This window comes from Macrobrachium rosenbergii, chromosome 55 (genome assembly GCF_040412425.1).
Source record: "Macrobrachium rosenbergii isolate ZJJX-2024 chromosome 55, ASM4041242v1, whole genome shotgun sequence".
Lineage (NCBI taxonomy): Eukaryota > Metazoa > Arthropoda > Malacostraca > Decapoda > Palaemonidae > Macrobrachium > Macrobrachium rosenbergii.
Window position 1 is genome coordinate 36,192,759 of NC_089795.1, and position 22,101 is coordinate 36,214,859.

Consider the following 22,101-nt stretch of genomic DNA (forward strand, 5'->3'; position numbering starts at 1 on the left):
CTATTTTCCCCTTTCATCCTCTTTGAGTATTCTTTTCGAAGCTTATGGAGTTTTCAGCCACACCTCTAAACATTAAGTCTGTATTGTATACTTTCTCATATTTATATAATTTCCCGACATTATGTTCTGTTTATAGTTTTCATTTTTCAGTTGGGTTGAGTGCTGACCGCAGGATCATGTAACTGGATATTTTATTTATGTATTAGGTACTTTGGCAAGTCTTTAGACTGTACAATTCCCTGACATGATATCAGTGTTTATATGTAGTCCTGATGATGGGAATAGATCCTTTTCTTGTTTATATATATTCATTTCTCTTTTTTATCTTGTTTTATCTCTTCAGATATTCAGTAATATGTTTCAGTAATGGTCACTGGTATTTATTATTATTATTATTATTATTATTATTATTATTATTATTATTATTATTATTATTATTATTATCGTGGTGTGCATACATTCTAATGGAACAAGCCAAAAGGCCATGTTCATTATTATTAGTTTATCATGTTACTTTTTTTTGAATCTCTTAACTTTGCAAACAACCTTAAGTTCTGGTGAAATATAAAATCTTTCCATAGTATTTATGGACAGTAAATGGATTTTATCCTGAGTCAACGGAATATTGCAGTTACTTTAGTCATACTGATTAGGTAACAACACCAATGAGCTATAAAATTAGAAATTGAACTCATTCAAAGGAGAAACAAGAGCCTTTCCTGGAAAAAGACTACCTAATATTACAAGCAAGCCCAACAAAAAATGACAAGCACGTTTAAACATGTTTCCGTAGTGTAGTGGTTATCACGTGCGCTTCACACGCGCAAGGTCCCCGGTTCGATCCCGGGCGGAAACATCTGCATTACCCTCGTGTTTCAGCGGGCTTTTTCGTTCATAGCTTTCACACGTACATTTGAAGTGTGCTGGTTGGCATGGTGCTGTCGCTCAATAGGACATCTTATTTCATGACATTATGAAAAGCATCTGTAATCATTAGGTCACTATGATGGATGCATTTACATCTGCCTGGTTAATCTGACTGCTTAGTAATTGAGGGACACTAGTCTCACAGTGTAGTTTATTTAGTTATCATCCATGTAAACACCTGTTACCTTTGGTAATCGAAATGTGGAAGCACCTAAACACCACGCAATGAAAACCTTACTTACCAAGTGAGGAGAGTTTGTTTGAATACATATTAAACGACCTTATTTTCTTATCTAGAACTAATTATATGTGTATAAAATTTTGAGTGATGCCTTATTACACTTGCATTGTACCTTTGGTGTTCAATTAGAGAGGATGATATGACCCAATGCATGAGGGGCGTCATGCGCAAACTCACCGCCACTCCAACGGCGGTAAATTACGAGTGCCGCAACGCACAAAGGCTACATCAATTTGACAGATTTCAGCCCTCCCCCGAATCAAGACGCTTTGCTGAATTTGGGGCTGAACTGCCACTTTATTTCAGCCAAAGAACCACGAGAAGAGGTTGGAAATAGAACTGATGCTTGAAATCCATACAACAGTTAGAATCGAGGCACCGTTAGAACTTCCGACGCCCTCCAGCCCTCCTGTTAGCGGCAGAAGCTGTCGGAGAGAGGGTCCATGACAGTGAGTCTGCGCTGTGAGATGAGGGAAAGCTGCGAAAGGAGCTGAGGGAAAAGGAAGGCATCACAGTGCGTCGCGCTGACAAGACAGCAGCTTTTGTCCTTATACGTACGGAGGAGTATTTCGACAATTGACGCCATCCTGTCGGACACGACGAAATTCGAGAGGCTGACGAGGAACCCCATCGAAGACATCAAGAGGAAGCTAATAAGATCATCAGCACTGTGAATGCTGCCAGCAATGCTGTCCATCTTCCCCCCATCGCAGGTGACTTCGAACTTGGTTACCAGCAAGAATGTCAAGACACACAAGGCTGGCAATCCCCACCCGATCATCAGCCAAACACCTGCCCCGACCTACGCCCTCGCCAAACGACTAAATCATATCTGACCCCTACGTCCTGAGCAGTTATAGCCTGAAGTCCTCTGTGGAATTCCTCAAGTGATCCGAGACTCCCCAGGCACAGGGACCATCGCTTCTCTGGACGTAGAGAGTCTGTTCAATTAACGTGCCTTGTGGATGAAACCATCCATATTATCCTAAACAAAGTCTATAGAGAGCCGACAATGACCTCCCTGAACATCCCAGAAGGTTCCTGAAGGCTCTGCTGAGATCTGTACGAAGATGGCGCCTTTCACTACGCACAGAGGGCACATGTATGTGACAGAAGGATGGCGTTACGATGGGCTCTCCATTGGGCGTCCTCTTTGCAAATTTTTACATGGACACCGTGAAGAACGCGTCTTCGAGAGAATCCAGCGGCCGAAGAAATATGCCCGATATATCGACGACGTCTTCGTTCAAGCAGACAACGAGGAAGAGGTTGAAGCCCTTCGTCTGACCTTCCAACAATGTAGTGTGTTGAACTACACTGTCGAGTTCAGCACAGACGACCGGCTCCCCTTCCTCGACGTTATGGTCACAAAGACGGAACGGAACTTGAAGACATCAGTCTACACAAAATCCACCAATTTGGGACTTTGCTTGAATGGGGATAGCGAGTGCCCTGCTAGGTTTAAGAACACGACAGTCAGGACCTTCATTAAAAGGGCCTCCCACTGCTCCACCTGGCAGGACACCAACAAGGAATTCGAACGTGCTGCACAAATGTTGGTGAACAATGGTTTCACCAACAAACTCATCAACAAAGAAATTCGGACTGGTCTGGAAAAATGGTACAACGGTGAGAACACACAACCTGCCCCCAAGATGATATAAAGATCTCATTATAAGGCCCGGATGCATCCCCAGTACCGTGAGGACGAGAACTCCATGAAGAAAATCGTCATGGAAAACGTCACCTGACCGAAGACAGTAAGAGAATAAATCTTGTAATTTATTATAAGAACCGCCGCACCCAGTGATCTGGTGATGAAGAATAACCCCTCTCCGCCAGCAAGAAACCCCTCAAGCAGAAGAACGTGGTCTACCAATTTGTATGTCCTGTCCGAGGATGCCCTGGCGCTTATATTGAAATGACCACGATGCGTCTGTCAAGATCTCCTGCCACGCCCAGGAGGGTGCCATCATGAACCACGCCCGTGCTACTCACAATATTTCCATCTCCCGCGACAGTATTATACAAAAATATAAGTATAATCGGGAGAGCCGCCGACCTCGACGTCTGCGCCTGCTAGAGGCGCTCCTCATTGCCGAGAGAAAACCAACAATGAATACGACGCCGAGGCATCGCTCATACCCACGAATTTAAGAAGAATAATGCAGAACACCCACCAAATCCAACGAATACCTGAAAACGACAACCCTGAGAATGGAGATGCTCCTGATGAGCGAGGCGCCTTGAGACAATCCCCCGACTACGACAGAAAGAGTAGATAATGACATCATTCATCCGCAGCCCAATAGCAGCCAAACTACCGATGATGTCCAGCCGGCATGACATCACGCAACGGCAGGCCAATGGGGAACGCTGGAATGAATGACATTCCCAGGTTGCGAAGATCTGTCAGGATCGAGCTTCGCCAGAAATTGGCTTGAAGTTCGCTGGACCGCAACAATCAGAATTCGCCATCCATGACCAACCCCCTGCTGAAGCCCGTGTATAAATTCAGAAGGACCTATGCAATCTGCCAGTCCTCTACTAGCTCCTGCTGGAGAATGACAGAAGAGTCTGTCGAAACGCGTCGCGGCAACAATTGTATAGAACCAACTGTATAGAATATATAAAGAAGCATAATCCAGATTTGACTTTTTCCCCATGAAATGACAAATATAGGCGAGCTGTTAGCATGCACCTCCACTGAAGAGAAGTCCGCAATAAGGAAAATAGAAAAAGTCTTCTATAAAATAAATGCAGCTGAAGCAGCAATAATATTCAATAGAACCTGTTTAAAAGAGGGTCTGCTGCAAATTATATTATTATTATTATTATTATTATTATTATTATTATTATTAACATCATCATCGTGGTGTATATTATTTTAATGGAACAAGCCAAAAGGCTATGTTCATTATTATTAGTTTATCATGTTACTTTTTTTTGAATCTCTTAAATTTGGAAACAACATTAAGTTCTGGACTGAATATAAAATCTTTCCATAGTATTTATTGACAGTAAATGGATTTTATCCTGAGTCAGTGTAATACTAGAAGAGCGAAACGTCCTCTGATTAGTTTTGCAACACCAATGAGCTATAAAGTTAGAGATTGAACTCGCATTCAAAGGAGAAATAAGAGCCTTTCCTGGAAAAGATACGCTAATATTACAAGGAAGCCCAACAAAAATGACAAGCACGTTTAAACATGTCCTTTCAGTGGATTCCACGTGCGCTTTACACGCGCAAGGTCCCCGGCGAGAAGTCGATCCCGGGCGGAAACATCTGCATTAATTTCCCGTGTTTCAGCGCCCTTTTTCGTCCATAGCTTACACACATACATTTGAAGTGTGCTGGATGATATGGTGCTGTCGCTCAATAGGACATCTTATTTCATGACATTACTGAAAAGCATCTGTAATCATTAGGTCACTATGATGGATGCATTTACATCGCCTGGTTAATCTGACTGCTTAGTAATTGAGACGACAGTAGTCTCACAGTAGAAGTTTATTTAGTTATCATCCATATAATAAGCACCTGTTACCTTGGTAATCGAAATGTGGAAACACATAAAACACTACACAATGAAAAACTTTACTTACCGAGTGAGGAGAGTTTGTTTGAATACATATTAAACGACCTTATTTTCTTTTATCTAGACCTAACATATGTTTCATAAAATTTTGAATGATGCCTCATTACACTTGCATTGTATCCTTGGTGTTCAATTAGACATTTTATCAGAAACTACTATTTACATATATAAGAGATGTACCTATAAGTGCCATTTGCCAAGTGCATATGCTGATATTTAGGTTAGAAATCTTTTATCCATATATGTATATGATTCCCATGTGTAGTCACAGGACAGAAATGAAATTACATGATTAAAAAGCCAACGTTTCCTAACCTAACCTAAAGAGTGATAATTATAATTTTAATTTCTAGCGCCATATCATCAAATTACTCTTATCTTGGCCCTAAAAATTTATGGAAAAAGGTTATGAGAGAAAAAATATTAAACCTTTCTTTCTTAAAGACTTTTAAAGTGATTTAAATCGAGGTTAACTGTAAAATGAAAAGTGAGAACAGGATTGAAAACCCAAATAATTTACTGTAGATATTATATGTGTGCTGGAAAAGTATTGGTTTGAAAAGGTTACTGAATTTTTGATGTAGAGGGGCAATATCTGGTACAATCATTTCAAAATACTTTTCAAACCACCGATTGTATTCCGCTTGTTCTTTTTAGAATCTCTGCAAATCAATAAGTTGTGACCTTCTTTTCACACAGTCAAATTACTTTCAGATTGCTCAGCTAATTACTCACCTTCTCTCTCTCTCTCTCTCTCTCTCTCTCTCTCTCTCTCTCTCTCTATTTTCCCTTTCATCCTTAGAGTATTCTTTTTTCGAAGCTCATGGAGTTTTCAGCCACAATTTGAAACAGTAATCTGTTTGTATACTTTCTGATATTTATATAATTTCCTAACATTATGTTCTGTTTATAGTTTTCATTTTTGGAGTTTGCTGAGAGCTGACCGCAGGATCATGTACTGGATATTTTATTTATGTATTAGATACTTTGGCAAGCTTTTAGACTGTACAATTCTCTGACATGATATCAGGTTTTTACCCTGATGAAAGAAAAGATCCTTTTCTTCCTTTATATATATTCATTTTTTATCTTGTTTTATCTCTTCAGATATTCTGTAATATGTTTCAGTAATGGTCACTGGTATTATTATTATTATTATTATGCTTATTATTATTATTATTATTATTATTATTATTATCGTGTGCATACATTCTAATGGAACAAGCCAAAAGGCCATTTCATTATTATTAGTTTATTAAGTTACTTTTTTTTAAATCTCTTAAATCTGCAAACAACCTTAAGTTCTGGTGAAATACAAAATTTTTCCATAGTAATTATTGACAGTAAATGGATTTTATCCTGAGTCAACGGAATACTGCAGTTACTTTAGTCATACAGATTAGGTAACAACACCAAAGCTATAAAATTAGAGATTGAACATTACAAAGGGAGAAATAAGAGCTTGCTTGTGAAAAAAGACTACCTAATTTTCAAGCAAGCTTGAAAAAAAATGACAAGCATGTTTAAACTTGTTTACGTAGTGTAGTGAGTTATTCACGTTTCGCGCACACGCCGTCACACCGTCCCCGGTTCGATCCCGGGCGGAAACATCTGCATTACCCTCGTGTTTCAGCAGGCTTTTTCGTCCATAACTTCACGCCCCCTTGAAGTGTGCTGATGGAATGGTGCTGTACCTATAGGACATCTTATTTCATAATACTATGAAAAGCATCGGTAATCATTAGGTCACTATGATGGATGTATTTACATGTACCTGGTTAAGCTGACACTACTTACTAATTGGGAAAAGTTAGTCTCACAGTGTGGTTTATTTAGTTATCATCTATGTAAATACCTGTTGCCTTTGGGAATCGAAATGTGGAAGTACATAAACACCACACTATGAAAACTTTCCTTGCCAAGTGAGGAGAGTTTCTTTGTATACTTATTAAAGGACCTTATTTTCTTATCTAGGCCTAATTATATGCTTGTAAAATTTTGAAATGATACCTTAGCACACTTGCACTGTACCTTTTGTGTCCAATTAGACATTTTGTAGAGACTGCTGTTATTTACATGTACCGTACACGTATCTATAAGTGCCTTTTGGCAAATTCATGTTCTGCATATAGCAAGAAGTCTTTATTCGTATATGTATATGATTCCATATGTGTGGTCACATGATAGTAATTAAATGACATGATTAAAGGTATGAAAAAAGGCAATGTTATATATAGAGACACCTCAGCCTAATCATTCCTAACCGAACCTAAAGAGTGATAATTATAATCTTAACTTTCATCAACGTCTCCATTTGTGGAAAAAGAAAAGTTTGAGAAAGAAAGAGTGATTAAGCCTGTCTTAAATTAGACTTTTTCCAATGCATTTAAATCTCAAGCTAATTGTAAAATGAAAAGTGAGAACAGTACATAGTTTCGGAAATAATATACTGTAGAAATAGAAAAAGTTTACAATACAAAGAGGTATAGGCAGGCTTACTGTCGAGAGGTGTGATGGAAAAGAGCATAGGCTTTGAAAAGAACACTGAATTTGATTTAAGCCCAATATTCGGTTTAATCATTTCAAAATACTTTTTTTCAAACCACCGATTGTCTTCCGCATGTCTATTTAGAATCTTTGCAAATCAAGAGGTTGTCACCTTCTTTGGACAATCAGATTACTACCACATTGCTGCTAATTACTCAACCCTCTCTCTCTCTCTCTCTCTCTCTCTCTCTCTCTCTCTCTCTCTCTCTCTCTCTCTCTCTCTCTCATCTTTTTTTCCCCTCTCACCCTCCTTGAGTATTCTTTTTGCAAACCCCATGGAGTTTTGAGCCACTCTCTAAATAATATATCTGTATTGTATACTCGTTCTGATATTTATATAATTTCCCGACATTATGTTCTGTTTGCAGTTTTCATTTTTCTGTTGATTAAATGCTGACTGCAGAATCATGCAGCTATATATTTTATTAATGTATTTGGTACTTTGGCAAATCTTTAGAATCAATTTCCTGATTTGATATCAGTCATTTTTATGTAGCCCTGATGATGGAGGACTACTGAAATGACTGGTTTAAATGAACAGAGAAATGATTGCTATTCTTGTTTCTGTTGTGGTTATGATTAATTAAATACATCGATAAAAACGCAATTTATTACTTTACTGCGCAAAACATGCCTCAGAATCGTTTTGAGTGGCCAAAGAAGGAGTTTTCCTGTGTAGATAAATCAGTATCACCAGGAAAGTAGTTGGACACAGCCCAGGAATATATACAGATAAAAGCAATATAAAAAAAAGCCACAGTGTACAATATCTATTTAATAACCGTTATATAAGCATCGCCCCACGAAGCTTACGAAATAGGTATATATCCTATTAAAAAGAAATGTCTCAACGGAATCAATGACGATACAGAAAGATAGGAAGCCAGGTTTTTATAGCTAAAACATAAAACATAAAAACTTAACGAGAAAGAGAAACATCAACGGCAGGCATTGAAACATTCCACGACCGTAGGTTAGTTCTTTTTTGTTATTTCTTAGTGCTCGTTGTCTTGTTTATGTTTGCCCTTTTTTTTTCCTTTTTGTCGTGCTTTATCTCTTCAGAGACTCGGTCTCAAGTTTCAGTAATGGTCACTGGTATTTATTTATTATTATTATTATTATTATTATTATTATTATTATTATTATTATTATTTATTATTATTATAATGTACTTCTAATGGGACAAGCCAAAAGGCCATGTCCATTATTATTAGTTTATTGTTATGTTACTTTTTTTTTAATTCCATCAAATCTATGAACTACCTGAAGATCTCCTGAAATGCAAAATCTTATCGTAGTTTTTATCTGAAAGTAAATAGGTTTTATCCTGAGTTAACGGAATACTGCATTTAATTAAGTCATACTGATTAAGTAGTACACCAACGAGCTACAGAATTAGAAATTTGAACTCATTCAAAGGAGAAACAAGAGCCCTTTCGTGGAGCAAACCTAGTTAATATTACAAGCAGTGCAAAAAAAAAATTACAATCATGTTTAAACATGTTTCCGTAGTGTAGTGGTCATCACGTGCGCTTCACACGCGCAAGGTCCCCGGTTCGATCCCGAGCGGAAACATCTGCATTACACTCGTGTTTCAGCAGGCTTTTTCGTCCATTGCTTACACTTACCTTTGGAGTATGCTGGTTGGTGTGGTGCTGTCTCTCAATAGGACAACTTACTGTATTTCATAACATTATGAAACGCATCTGTAGTCATAATTGAGAACCAGAAGTCTCACAGTCTAGTTTATTCAGTTCTCATTCTTGTAAACACCTGTTGCCTTTGGGAATCGAAATGTGGAAACACATAACCACAACACAATGAAAACCTTACTTACCGAGTGAGGAGAGTCTGTTTGTTTACCTAATAAACGTCCTTATTTTCTCATCTAAGCCTAATTTTATGTTTATAAAATTTTGTAAATGATGCCTTAGCACACTTACACTATACTTTTGATGTCCATTTGGCCTATGATTAGACATTTTATAGAAGCTGCTGGTATCTACATACATATACATGTATCTATATGTGCCTTTTGGCAAGTGCATGTGCTATATATATATATAGCAAGAAGTCTACGTATATGCATATGATTCCATGTGTCTAGTCACAGGGAGGAAATGAAATGTCATGATTAAAAGCATGAAAAAGGCAATGATATACAGAGACACCTAAGCCTAACCTTTCATAATTAATTATAATCTAAACTTTCATCAACGTCTCCATATCATTTATGGATCAATGTGAATTACAATACACAAACATACCTGTGATAACTGAAGTGTATGCTAATAAATATGATAATGATATTATTTCTTGCTTTGACCCCTTGCAGGAAATTATATTTCTATTGCGTTGATCGTTTGCTAGAAATATTTATATTGCTCTGACCCTTTGCTGGAAATTATATGCATATTGCTTGCTTTGACCCTTCCTGGGAATTATATTTATACTGCTTGCTTTGACCCTTGCTGGAAATTAGATTCAAATTGCTTGCTTTCAGTACTTTGCTGAAATTTGCAGTAATACAGTATTACCTTTCTATGATAATGTCCTGAAAATTATATTTTTGACGCATGTTCCTGACCATTATTACCTATGTTTGGCATAATTAGCTAACAAACCAAACACATACCCTTACCAATCAACTTCAAATCTTCACATCAACCGCAACTAGCTTCTGGGGGTTGATGTAACCAGATGAGAGCAATCTGTGACGCCACTTTGTTGTTATAAATCAATCAGTTATTGGCATCCTGGCCCTAAAAAAGGAAAATACTGGGAAAAGAAAAGTTTAAGAAGATAGAAAGAGAGATTAAGACCGACTTTTAAATGAGACTCTTCCAGTACATTTAAATCTTAAGCTAACTGTAAAATAAAAATGAGAATAGAACACAATGTCGAAAAATATTATGATGAATATATAAAAAAGTGTAAACAGAGTACAAGCATACTTACTGTCGAGAGGTGTGGCTGGATAGAGTGCATAGACTTTGAAAAGAACACAGACATTGATGTAAACATAATATTCTGTATAATAATTTCAAGAAGTTGTCTCCTTCCGTAGACAATCAAATTACTACCATATTGCCGCTAGTTACTCAGTCTCTCTTTTCTCTCTTTCCGGTTCATCCTCTCTCTCTCTCTCTCTCCTCATTTTCTCGTCATCCTCTTCGAGCATTTTTTCAAAGCCCATGGCATTTCCAGTCACACCTCCAAACAGTAAATCTGCCTTTGCATTGTATACTTTCAGCATATTTATATTACTTCCCGTCATTATGTTCTGTTCACAGTTTTCATTCTACAGTTGGGTTGAGAGCTGACCGTAGAATCATGTAACTAGATATTTTGTGTCTGTATTAGCCACTTGGATGACTATTTAGACTTTACAATTTCCTGATTTTATATCCGGGTTTTTATGATGATGGGAATGGTATACCGAAACGTCGGTTTAAATGAACAAGAGAAATGATTGCCATTCTTCATGCTGTCCTGTGCAGTCAATTAATCGAAAAATGTTTTACGTAAGCAAGAATAAACGAAGTTTAGTATTTTACTGTGCAAAAGATGCAACTGATTTTTTTTTGAAGTGGCCAAAAAAGGATTTTTCCTGTATAGAGAACGAAGCTTATGATGTAGATACGTAACATATAGATAAGAATAGTTAAATGAAATGACAGTACAGAAAAATAGGAAGTCAGGTTTTGCAGTACAATAAATGAAAAAGTAAATAAATTGAGGAAAAAAAACAACGGCAGATGTTTTAATATGTCACGACATGTGGCTAGTTCTTTTTTATTATTTCTTGTCGCTCCTTTTCTTGTTTATATATATATTCATTTCCCTTTTTTATCTTGTTTTATCTCTTCAGATATCCAGTAATATGTTTCAGTAATGGTCACTGGTATTTATTATTATTATTATTATTATTATTATTATTATTATTATTATTAAAATTATTATTATTTTGCTCTTATTCTAATGAACAAGCCAAAGGCCATGTTCATTATTATCAGTTTATTATGTTACTCTTTTTTTTAACTTCTTTAAATCTGCAAACAACCTGAAGTTCTGCTGAAATGCAAAATCTTTCCATAGTATTTATTGACAGTAAATGGATTTTATCCTGAGTCAACGGAATACTGCAATTACTTTAGTCATACTGATTAGGTAGCAACACCAATGAACTACAAAATTAAAGATTGAACTCATTCAAAGGAGAAACAAGAGCCTTTCCGGAACAAGGCACTGCTATTACAAGCAAGCCCAACAAAATGACAAGTGTTGTTTAAACATGTTTCCACGCAGTGTAGTGGTTATCACGTGCGCTTCACACGCGCAAGGTCCCCGGTTCGATCCCGGGCGGAAACATCTGCATTACACTCGTGTTTCTGCAGGCTTTTTCGCCCATAGCTTGTGCTGGTTGGAATGGTGCTATTGCTTAATTGGACATATTATTTCATAATATTACGAAAAGCATCTGTAATCATTAGGTCACTATGTTGGATGTATTTACATGTATCTGGTTAACCTGACACTGCTTCCTAATCGAGAAAAGTTAGCCCCACAGTGTGGTTTATTCAGTCATCATCCATGTAAATACCTGATGCCTTTCGGAATCGAAATGTGGAAGCACATAGACACCGCACAATGAAAAACTTTCCTTGCCAAGTGAGGAGAGTTTGTTTGTATACATAATTAAAGGACCTTTTTTTCTTATCTAGGCCTAATTATATGCGTGTAAAATTTTTAAATGATACATTAGTACATTTGCACTGTACATTTGGTATCCAATTAGACATTTTATAGAGACTACTGTTATTTACATATACTGTACACGTATCTATAAGTGCATTTTGGCAAATTCATGTTCTGTATATAGCAAGAAGTCTTTATTCGTGTATGTATATGATTCCATTTGTGTAGCCACATGACAGAAATTAAATGACATGATTAAAGGCATGAAAAAAGGCAATGTTTTATACAGAGACATCTCAGCCTAATCATTCCTAACCTAACCTAAAGAGTGATAATTATAACCTTCACTCCATGTCATCAGTTATTGGCATCTTGACCCTAAAAAACATTTCTGGAAAAAGAAAAGTTTAAGAAGAAAGAAACAGAGATTAAGCCTGTCTTAAATTAGACTTTTTCCAATGCATTTAAATCTCAAGCTAACTGTAAAATGAAGAGTGAGAACAGGACATAGTCTCGGGAAATAATATACTGTAGATATAAAAAAAAAAATTGTACAATACAAAGAGGTATAGGCTGGCTTACTGTCGAGAGGTGTGGCTGAAAAGGGCATATGCTTTGAAAAGAATACTGAATTTGGTGTAAGCCCAATATTCGGTATAATCATTGCAAAATACTTTTTTCAAACCACCGATTGTCTTCCGCTTGTCCTTTTAGAATCTTTGCAAATCAAGTGGTTGTCACCTTCTTTGGACAATCAGTTTACTTCCACATTGATGCTAATTACTCAACTCTCTATCTCTCTCTCTCTTCTTTGTTCCCCTTTCACCCTCTTTGAGTATTCTTTTCAATCCCCATGGAGTTTTCAGCCACACCTCTAAATAATATATCTGTATTTTCTACTTCCTGATATTTATATAATTTCCCGACATTATGTTCTGTTCACAGTTTTCATTTTTATGTTGGATTAAGTGCTGACGGCAGAATCATGCAGCTAGATATTTTATTTGTGTATTTGGTACTTTGGCAAATCTTTAGAATCAATTTCCTGACTTGATATCAGCGTTTTTATGTAGCCCTGATGATGGGAGTGGACTGCCGAAACGCTGGTTTAAGCGAACAAGAGAAATGATTGCTATTCTTGTTTCTGTTGTGTTTATGATTAATTAAATACATCGATAAAAACGCAATTTAGCAGTTTACTGGGCAAAATATGCCACAGAATCTTTTGGAGCGGCCAAAGAAGGAGTTTTCCTGTGTAGATGAATCAATATCACCAGGAAAGCAGTTGGACACAGCCCACGAATATATACAGATGAAAGCAATATAAAAACCACAGTGTACATATCTATTTAATAATCGTTATATAAGTAACGCCCCACGAAATAGAACCGCCTGTTAAAGAACGGAACTCATAAATAGAAACATATGGAGAATTTCGTTTTATAGCAAAACATAAAAACTTAAACGAGAAAGAGAAAATCAACGGCAGGCATTTAAATTCCAAGGTTAATTGTTCGTCTTGTTTATATTTATCCTTTTCTTCCTTTTTATCTTGTTTTATCTCTTCAGACTCAGTCCCATATAGAAAAACATAATGTAACCTGTTAAAAGGCCATGTCCATTATTATTAGTTTATTGTTGTTACTTTTTTAATTCCATCAAATCTAAAACATAAAATGCAAAATCTTAAATCTTACAGAAAGAGAAAAATAATGCATTCAATTGTCACACTGATTACAGCAACACCAACGAGCTTATAGAGAATTAGAAATTTGAAACTTATTCAAAGGAGAAACAAGAGCCCTCTTCTATGGAAAAAAGTATTTACATATTAAAAGCAGCCAACAAAACATGACGAGTATGTTTTAAACATGTTTACAGTGTTTCCTCTTTCGATCCCCGTTGCATTACACTTTTTTTCGTCCATTGCTTATTGCTCCTTGAGGACGTCTTGTTTATATTTATCCTTTGTAATCATTAGGTCCTTTTTTTTATCTTTTTTAATCTGACTTCAGTAATTGACTAAACAGTCTCACAGTGTTCATTTAGTTATCATCCTCTAAACACCTGTTGTTTGGGAATGGAAGTGGAGACAACAAACCACGCAATGAAAACCTTATTTACCAAGTGATTAGTTTGTTTGCATAATATTAAATGACCTTATTATTATTTATATTATTATTATTGCCTTATCACACTTGCATTGTACCTTATTGACATTATTATGATTACACACATCTCTAATGAGTATTCTTTTCGAAACTCATGGAGTTTTCAAAACAATAAGCCATTGTCCATTATTATTGATATTTATATAATTGCCCAACATTATTGTTGTTACAGCGTTTTTTCCAATTGTAACATCAAATCTATAAAGTCCGTACACTGGATGTCAGGGTTTCTGTAGTCCTGATGATGGGAATAGATCCTTATAGTCATTGTTTTTATCTTACAGTAAAAAGTAGGTTTTTACCTTTGGAGTTAGTGGGAATAATGCATGAATCAATTAAGTCATGGACACAGCCCAGAAATATAGAGATGAAGGCCAAATATAAAAACGCCGCAGTGCAAATATTCAAATAAGTTATAGAATTAGGAAATTTGATACTTCCTATCCAAAAGAACACTCTAAAGAAATCAAGATAAAGAGAGATAGTCAGGAAAAAGTTAAACACAAAACTTAAAATAAATATTAAAAAAAATCGCCAGCAGAACAAAATCGCATGACGAGGCATGTTTAAACATCTTGTTTTATCACTTCAGTGTAGTGATGATTATCACACATCCTTGTGCACGCCAAAATCACCATTATTATTATTTTATTATGTTACTTTTTTAATTCCTTTAAATCTGCGCAAAGTCCCCTGAAATGCAAAATCGTAGTCCTGCCAGTAAACAGGTTCTATTCCGAAACAGAATACTGCATAAACATATGGATTAGGTAGCAACACCAAGCAACAACCTATTCAAAGGAGAAACAAGAGACTTTTTACCTCTATTTACATAAAGCAAGCCCAACAAAATGACAAGTCCATTGCTCCTACACATACATCTTTGAAGACTGTCCATTGCTGAAGTTGGTATGGTATGGCTGTCGCTTAATAGGACATCTTATTTCATGACGTTATGAAAAGTATCTGTAAGCATTAGGTCACTATGCTGGATGTATTTACATCTACCTGGTTAACCTGAATGTGCTTGCTGGTTGAGAAACAGTAGTCTCAAAGTCTAGTTTATTTAGTTTTCATCCAATAAATACCTGTTTCCTTTGGGAATGGAAAAGTGGAAATGCATAAACACCACACAATGAAAATCTTCCTTACCAAGTGTAAAAAATTTTGTAAATGATGCCTTAGCACACTTCCACTGTACCTTTGGTGTCTAATTAGACATTTTATAGAAACTGCTGCTATTTACATATACTGTACATGTATCTGTAAGTGCCTTTTGCCAAATGCTTGTTCTGTATATAGCAAGAAATCTCTATCCGTATATGTGTATGATTGCATGTGTGTAGTCACAGGACAGAAATGAAATGACGATTAAAAGTACGAAAAAAGGCAATGATATATTCAGACATCTCAGCCTAACCTTTCCTAACCTAACCTAAAGAGTGACAATTACAATCGTAACTTTCATCAACGTCTCCATATCATTTATGGATCAATGGGAATTACAATGCACAAACATTCTTGTGAAAACTGAAGTGTATGCTAATAATGATAAAAATCATATTCATATATTTTGCTGTGACCCTTTGATGGAAATTATATTTATAGTGCTTGATTTGATATTGCTACATATTATATTTATATTGCTTGCTTTGACCTTTTGCTGCAAACTATATTTATATTGCTTGCTTTGACCCTACTGGGATTTATATTTATACTGCTTGCTTTCAAGCGCTGCTGGAATTACATTCAAATTGCTTGCTTTCAGTACTTCACTGAAAATTACAGTTATATTATCTTTCTCCAAAGATTTCCTTAAAATTACATTTCTGTCACTTGTTCCTGCCTGTTAATACCTATCTTCAGCTTAACTAGCTGCCAAACAAAACATAGACCCTTACCGATCAACTTCAAATCTTCACATTATCCCCAAGTTGGAGCTGGGGATTGATGTCACCAGATGAGAGCAATCTGCACCGCTACTTAGTTATTATAAATCGATCAGTTATTGGTATCTTGGCCCTATAAAATTTTCTGGAAAAAAAGCTTAAGAAGAGAGACAGAGAGATTAAGCCTGTCTTAAATTAGACTTTTCCAGTGCATTTAAATCTCAAGCTAACTGTAAAATGAAAAGTGAGAACAAGACACAGTCTCGGGAAATAATATACTGTAGATATAAAAAAAATGTGCATTACAAAAAGGTATAGGCAGATTTACTGTTGAGAGGTGTGGCTGAAAAGTGCAGAGGCTTTGAAAAGAATACTGAATTTGATGTAAGCCCAATATTCGGTATGATCATTTCAAAATACTTTCTCAAACCACCGATTGTCTTCCGCTTGTTCTTTTAGAATCTTTGCAAATCAAGAAGTTGTGGCCTTCTTTGTACAGTGAAATTACTACCAGATTGCTGCTAATTGCTCTCTCTCTCTCTCTCTCTCTCTCTCTCTCTCTCTCTCTCTCTCTTCTTTTTTCCCCTTTCATCCTCTTTGAGTCTTCTTTTCAAAGCCCATGGGGTTTTCAGCCACACCTGTAAACAATAAGTCTGTATCGTATACTTTCTGATATTTATATAATTTCCCGACGTTAAGTTCTGTTTATAGTTTTCATTTTTCTGTTCGGTTAAGTGCTGACTGCAGAATCATTTTATTTATGCATTAGGTACTTTGGCAAGTCTTTAAAATCAATTTTATGTAGCCCTGATGATGGGAATGGACTAACGAAACGCTGGTTTAAATGAACAAAAGAAATCATTGGCATTCTTTTCTCTCTTTTGTTTATGCTTAATTAAGTATACCGATATAAACGCTATTTAGTACTTTACTGCGCAAAATATGCCTCAGAATCTTTTTGGAGTGGCTAGAGAAGGCGTTTTCCTGTGTAGATGAATCGTTATCACCAGGAAAGCAGTTGGACACAGCTCAGAAATATATACAGATGAAGGCAATATAAAGAGAAAGCCGCATTGTACAATGTCTACTTAATAATCGTTTTACAATTAGCGCCCAATGAAGCTTACGAAATAGATACGTATCCTATCAAAAGGAAAACTCGAAAGCGAAATCAGTGACGATAGAGAGAGGTAGGAAGTCAGGTTTTTGTAGTTAAAACATAAACACTTAAATAAAACGAGAAAGAGAAAAATCACCAGCAGACGACATTTAAACATTGCAGGACCGTCGGCTAGTTCTTTTTCATTATTTCTTATTGCTCCTTGTCTTGTTTATATTTGTTCTTTTTTCCATTTTTTGTCTTGTTTTATCTTTTCAGAGGCTCGGTCTCAAGTTTCAGTAATGGTCACTGGTATATATTATTATTATTATTATTAATATTATTATTCATAGTGCACACACATTCTAATGGGACAAGCCAAAAGGCCATGCCCATTATTATTAGTTTATTGTTATGTTACTTTTTTTTTTAATTCCTTTAAATCTGCAAACAACCTGAAGTTCTGCTGAAATGCAAAATCTTTCATAGTACTTATTGACAGTAAATGGGTTTTATCCTGAGTCAGTGGAATACTGCATTTAATTTAGTCTTACTGATTAGGTAGCAAGACCAAGCAACTACAGAATTAAAAATTGAACTCATTCAAAGGAGAAACAAGAGCCCTTCCTGGAACAAGACTACCTACTATTACAAGCAAGCCCAACAAAAAATGACAAGCATGTTTAAACATGTTTCCGTAGTGTAGTGGTTATCACGTGCGCTTCACACGCGCAAGGTCCCCGGTTCAATCCCGGGCGGAAACATCTGCATTGCACTCGTGCTTCAGCAGGCTTTTTCGTCCATTGCTTACACACATACCTTTGAAGTGTGCTGGTTGGTATGGTGCTGTCGCTTATTTCATGACATTATGAAATGCATCTGTAGTCATTAGGTCATTATGGTGGCTGTATATTCTGCATCTACCTGGTTAACCTGCTTGTGCTTACTAATTGAGAACCAGAAGTCTCACAGTCTAGTTTATTCAGTTATCATTCATGTAAACACCTGTTACCTTTGGGAATCGAAATGTGGAAGCACATAACCACCACACAAGTGAGGAGAATCTGTTTGTTTACATAATAAATGGCCTTATTTTCTCATCTAAGCTTAATTATATGTTTATAAAATTTTGTAAATGATGCCTTATCACACTTACACAATAGTTTTGATGTCCATTCAGCGTATAATTAGACATTTTGTAGAAGCTGCTGGTATCTACATATACATGTATCTATATGTGCCTTTTGGCAAGTGCATGTACTATATATAGCAAGAAGTCTATACGTATATGTATATGATTCCATGTTGTAGTCACATGGCAGAAATGAAATGTCATAATTAAAAGCATGGAAAAGGCAATGGTATACAAAGAGACGCCTAAGCCTAACCTTTCATAACTTAGTTATAATGTAACTTTCATCAACGTCTCCATATTATTTATGGATCAATATTAATTACAATATACAAACATACCTGTGAAAACTAAAGTTTATGCTAATAATGATGACAAGTATATTAATATTTCTTGCTTTGACGCCTTGCAGGAAATTATATTTCTATTCCTTGCGATGACCCTTTGCTGGAAATTATACTTATCATGCTTGGTTTGGCCCTTTGCTAGAAATATTTATATTGCTCTTACCCTTTGCTGGAAATTATATGCATATTGCTTGCTTTGACCCTTCCTGGGAATTATATTTATACTGCTTGCTTTGACCCTTGCTGGATATTAGATTCAAATTGCTTGCTTTCAGTACTTCGCTAAAAATTGCAGTAATACAGTATTACCTTTCTCTGATAATTTCTTGAAAATTATATTTCTGTTGCGTGTTCCTGACCATTATTACCTATGGTTGGCATAATTAACTAATAAACCAAACACAGACCTTCACCGATCAACTTCAAATCTTCACATCAACCGCAAGTAGCTTCTGGGGGTTGATGTAACCAGATGAGAGCAATCTGTGACGCCACTTCGTTGTTATAATTCGATCAGTTATTGGCATCTTGACCCTAAGGAAAAGAAAAATACGGGGAAAAGAAAAGTTTAAGAAGAGAGAAAGAGAGATTAAGACCGTCTTTTAAATGAGACTTTTCCAGTACATTTAAATCTCAAGCTAATTGTAAAATAAAAACTGAGAATAGAACTCAATGTCGAAAAATATTATGATGAAGATGTTCTGTTCACACTTTTCATTTTTCAGTTGGGTTAAAAACTGACTAGGATCATATAAGTAGATATTTTGTGTATGTATTAGCCACTTGGATAACTATGTAGACTACAATTTCCTGATTTTATATCCGTGTTTTTATGATGATGGGAATGGTTTACCTAAACGGTTTAAATGAACAAGAGATACGACTGCCATTCTTCTTGCTGTCCTGTTCGATTAAATTAAGTAAATAAAAAATACTTTAAGTAGGCAAGAATAAAAGGAAGTTTAATATTTATTGTGCAAAAGATGCAACTGAATGTTTTTTTTTTTTTTTTAAGTGGCCAAAAAAGGATTTTTCCTGTGTAACTGAACGAAAGTTACGATGTAGATACGTAACATATCGATGAGAATATTAAATGAAATGACAATACAGAAAACTAGGAAGCCAGGTTTTTGTAGTAAAATAAATTTCAAAAAAAGTAAATAAAACGAGGAAAAAAACCAACGGCAGACAACGTTTAATATTCCACGACACGCGGCTAGTTCTTTCTTATTTCTTATCGCTCCTTTTCTTGTTTATATATATTTATTTCCCCTTTTTATCTTTTTTCTCTTCAGATATTCAGTAATGTGTTTCAATAATGGTCACCGGTATTTATTATTATTATATTATTATTATTATTATTATTATTATTGTCGTGATGTGCATACATTTTAATGGAACAAGCCAAATGGTCATGTCCATTATTATTAGTTGATGATTGTTATGTTCCTTTTTTTTTTAATTCCTTTAAATATGCAAACAACCTGAAGTTCTGCTGATATGCAAAATCTTTCCATAGTATTTATTGACAGTAAATGGGTTTTATCCTGAGTCAACGGAATACTGCATTTACTTTAATCATAATGATTAGGTAGCAACACCAAGCAACTACAGAATTAAAAATTGAACTCATTCAGAAGAGAAACAAGAGCCCTTTCGTGGAGCAAAACTAGATAATATTACAAGCAGTGCAACAAAAAATTGCAGTCGTGTTGAAACATGTTTCCGTAGTGTAGTGGTTATCACGTGCGCTTCACACGCGCAAGGTCCCCGGTTCGATCCCGGGCGGGAACATCTGCATAAAACTCGTGTTTCAACAGGCTTTTTCGTTCACAGCTTACACATATCTTTGAAGTGTACTGGTATGATGCTGTCGCTTAATAGGACATCTTATTTCATAACATTATGATAAGCATCGGGAGTCATTAGGTCACTATGTTGGATGTATTTACATCTACCTGGTTAACCTGACACTGCTTACCAAGTGAGGAGAGTTTGTTTGTATACATATTAAACGACCTTATTTTCTTATCTAGGTTTAATTATATGTGTATAAAATTTTGTAAATGATGCCTTAGCGCACTTGCTCTATACCTTTGGTGTTCAATTAGACATTTTATAGAGACTGCTGTTATTTACATATACCGTACACGTATCTATAAGTGCCTTTTCGCAAATGCATGTTCTGTATATAGCAAGAAGTCTTTAATCGTATATGTATATGATTCCATGTGTGTGGTCACATGACAGAAATTAAATGAGATGATTAAAAGCATGAAAAAGGCAATGTTATATACAGAAACATCTCAGACTAATAATTCCTAACCTGGCCTAAAGAGAGATAATTATAATCTTGACTTTCATCAACGTCTCCATGTCATCAGTTATTGGCATCTTGGCCCCTAAAAAAAATTTCAGGAAAAAGAAAAGTTTAAGAAGAAAGAGAGAGTGATTAAGCCCGTTTGAAATTAGACTTTTTTCCAGTGCATTTAAATCTCAAGTTAACTGTAAAATGAAAAGTGAGAACAGGACACAGTCTCGGGAAATAATATACTGTAGATATAAAAAAAAAGTGTACAATGCAAAGAGGTATAGGCAGACTTACTGTGAGAGGTGTGGCTGAAAAGTGCATAGGCTTTGAAAAGAATACTGAATTTGATGTAAGCCCAATATTCGGTATAATTATTTCAAAATATTTTCTCAGACCACCGACTCTGTTCCGCTTATTCCTTTAGAATCACTGCAAATCAAGAAGCTTTTGCCTTCTTTGAACAATCAAATTACTACCATAGTGCTGCTAATTACTCACCTCTCTCTCTCTCTCTCTCTCTCTCTCTCTCTCTCTCTCTCTCTCTCTCTCTCTCTCTCTCATCCTCTTTGAGTATTCTTTTCAAAGCCCATGGAGTTTTCAGCCACACCTGTAAACAATAAGTCTGTATTGTATACTTTCTGATATATTTATATAATTTCCCGACGTTACGTTCTGTTTATAGTTTTCATTTTTTTGTTGGGCTAAGTGCTGACTGCAGAATCATTTTATTTATGTATTAGGTACTTTGGCAGTCTTTAGCATCAATTTCCTGACTTGATATCAGTGTTTTTAGGAGCCCTGATGATGGGAGTGGACTAACGCAATTTAGTACTTTACTGCGCAAAATATGCAACAGAATCTTTTTGGAGTGGCCAAAGAACGAGTTTTCCTTTGTAGATGAATCAGTATCACCAGGAAAGCGGTTGGACACAGCCCAGGAATATATATACAGATGAAAGCAATATAATAAAAAAAAAGCCACAGTGTACAATATCTATTTAATAATCGTTATATAAGAAACGCCCCACGAAGCTTACGAAATGGATACGTATCCTCCCAAAAGAAAACTAAAACGGAATCAGTGACGATACGGAAAGATAGGAAGCCAGGTTTTTGTAGTTAAAACATAAAAACAAAAGC

The 22,101-nt window shown here is 35.8% G+C and overlaps 1 protein-coding gene and 5 non-coding genes across 8 annotated transcripts in view; all 6 read left to right on the top strand.

The window, feature by feature from the left end:
- sip3 (septin interacting protein 3) overlaps window positions 1–22,101 on the top strand; it is a 315,555-nt gene that overhangs the window by 198,213 nt on the left and 95,241 nt on the right. The window lies entirely within an intron of this gene.
- TRNAV-CAC (transfer RNA valine (anticodon CAC)) lies at window positions 784–856 on the top strand. The gene has a single exon. It is a non-coding gene; the product is annotated as a tRNA-Val (tRNA).
- TRNAV-CAC (transfer RNA valine (anticodon CAC)) lies at window positions 8,817–8,889 on the top strand. Its single transcript has one exon. It is a non-coding gene; the product is annotated as a tRNA-Val (tRNA).
- Window positions 11,611–11,685, top strand: TRNAV-CAC (transfer RNA valine (anticodon CAC)). Its single transcript has one exon. It is a non-coding gene; the product is annotated as a tRNA-Val (tRNA).
- Window positions 17,863–17,935, top strand: TRNAV-CAC (transfer RNA valine (anticodon CAC)). Its single transcript has one exon. It is a non-coding gene; the product is annotated as a tRNA-Val (tRNA).
- Window positions 20,372–20,444, top strand: TRNAV-CAC (transfer RNA valine (anticodon CAC)). Its single transcript has one exon. It is a non-coding gene; the product is annotated as a tRNA-Val (tRNA).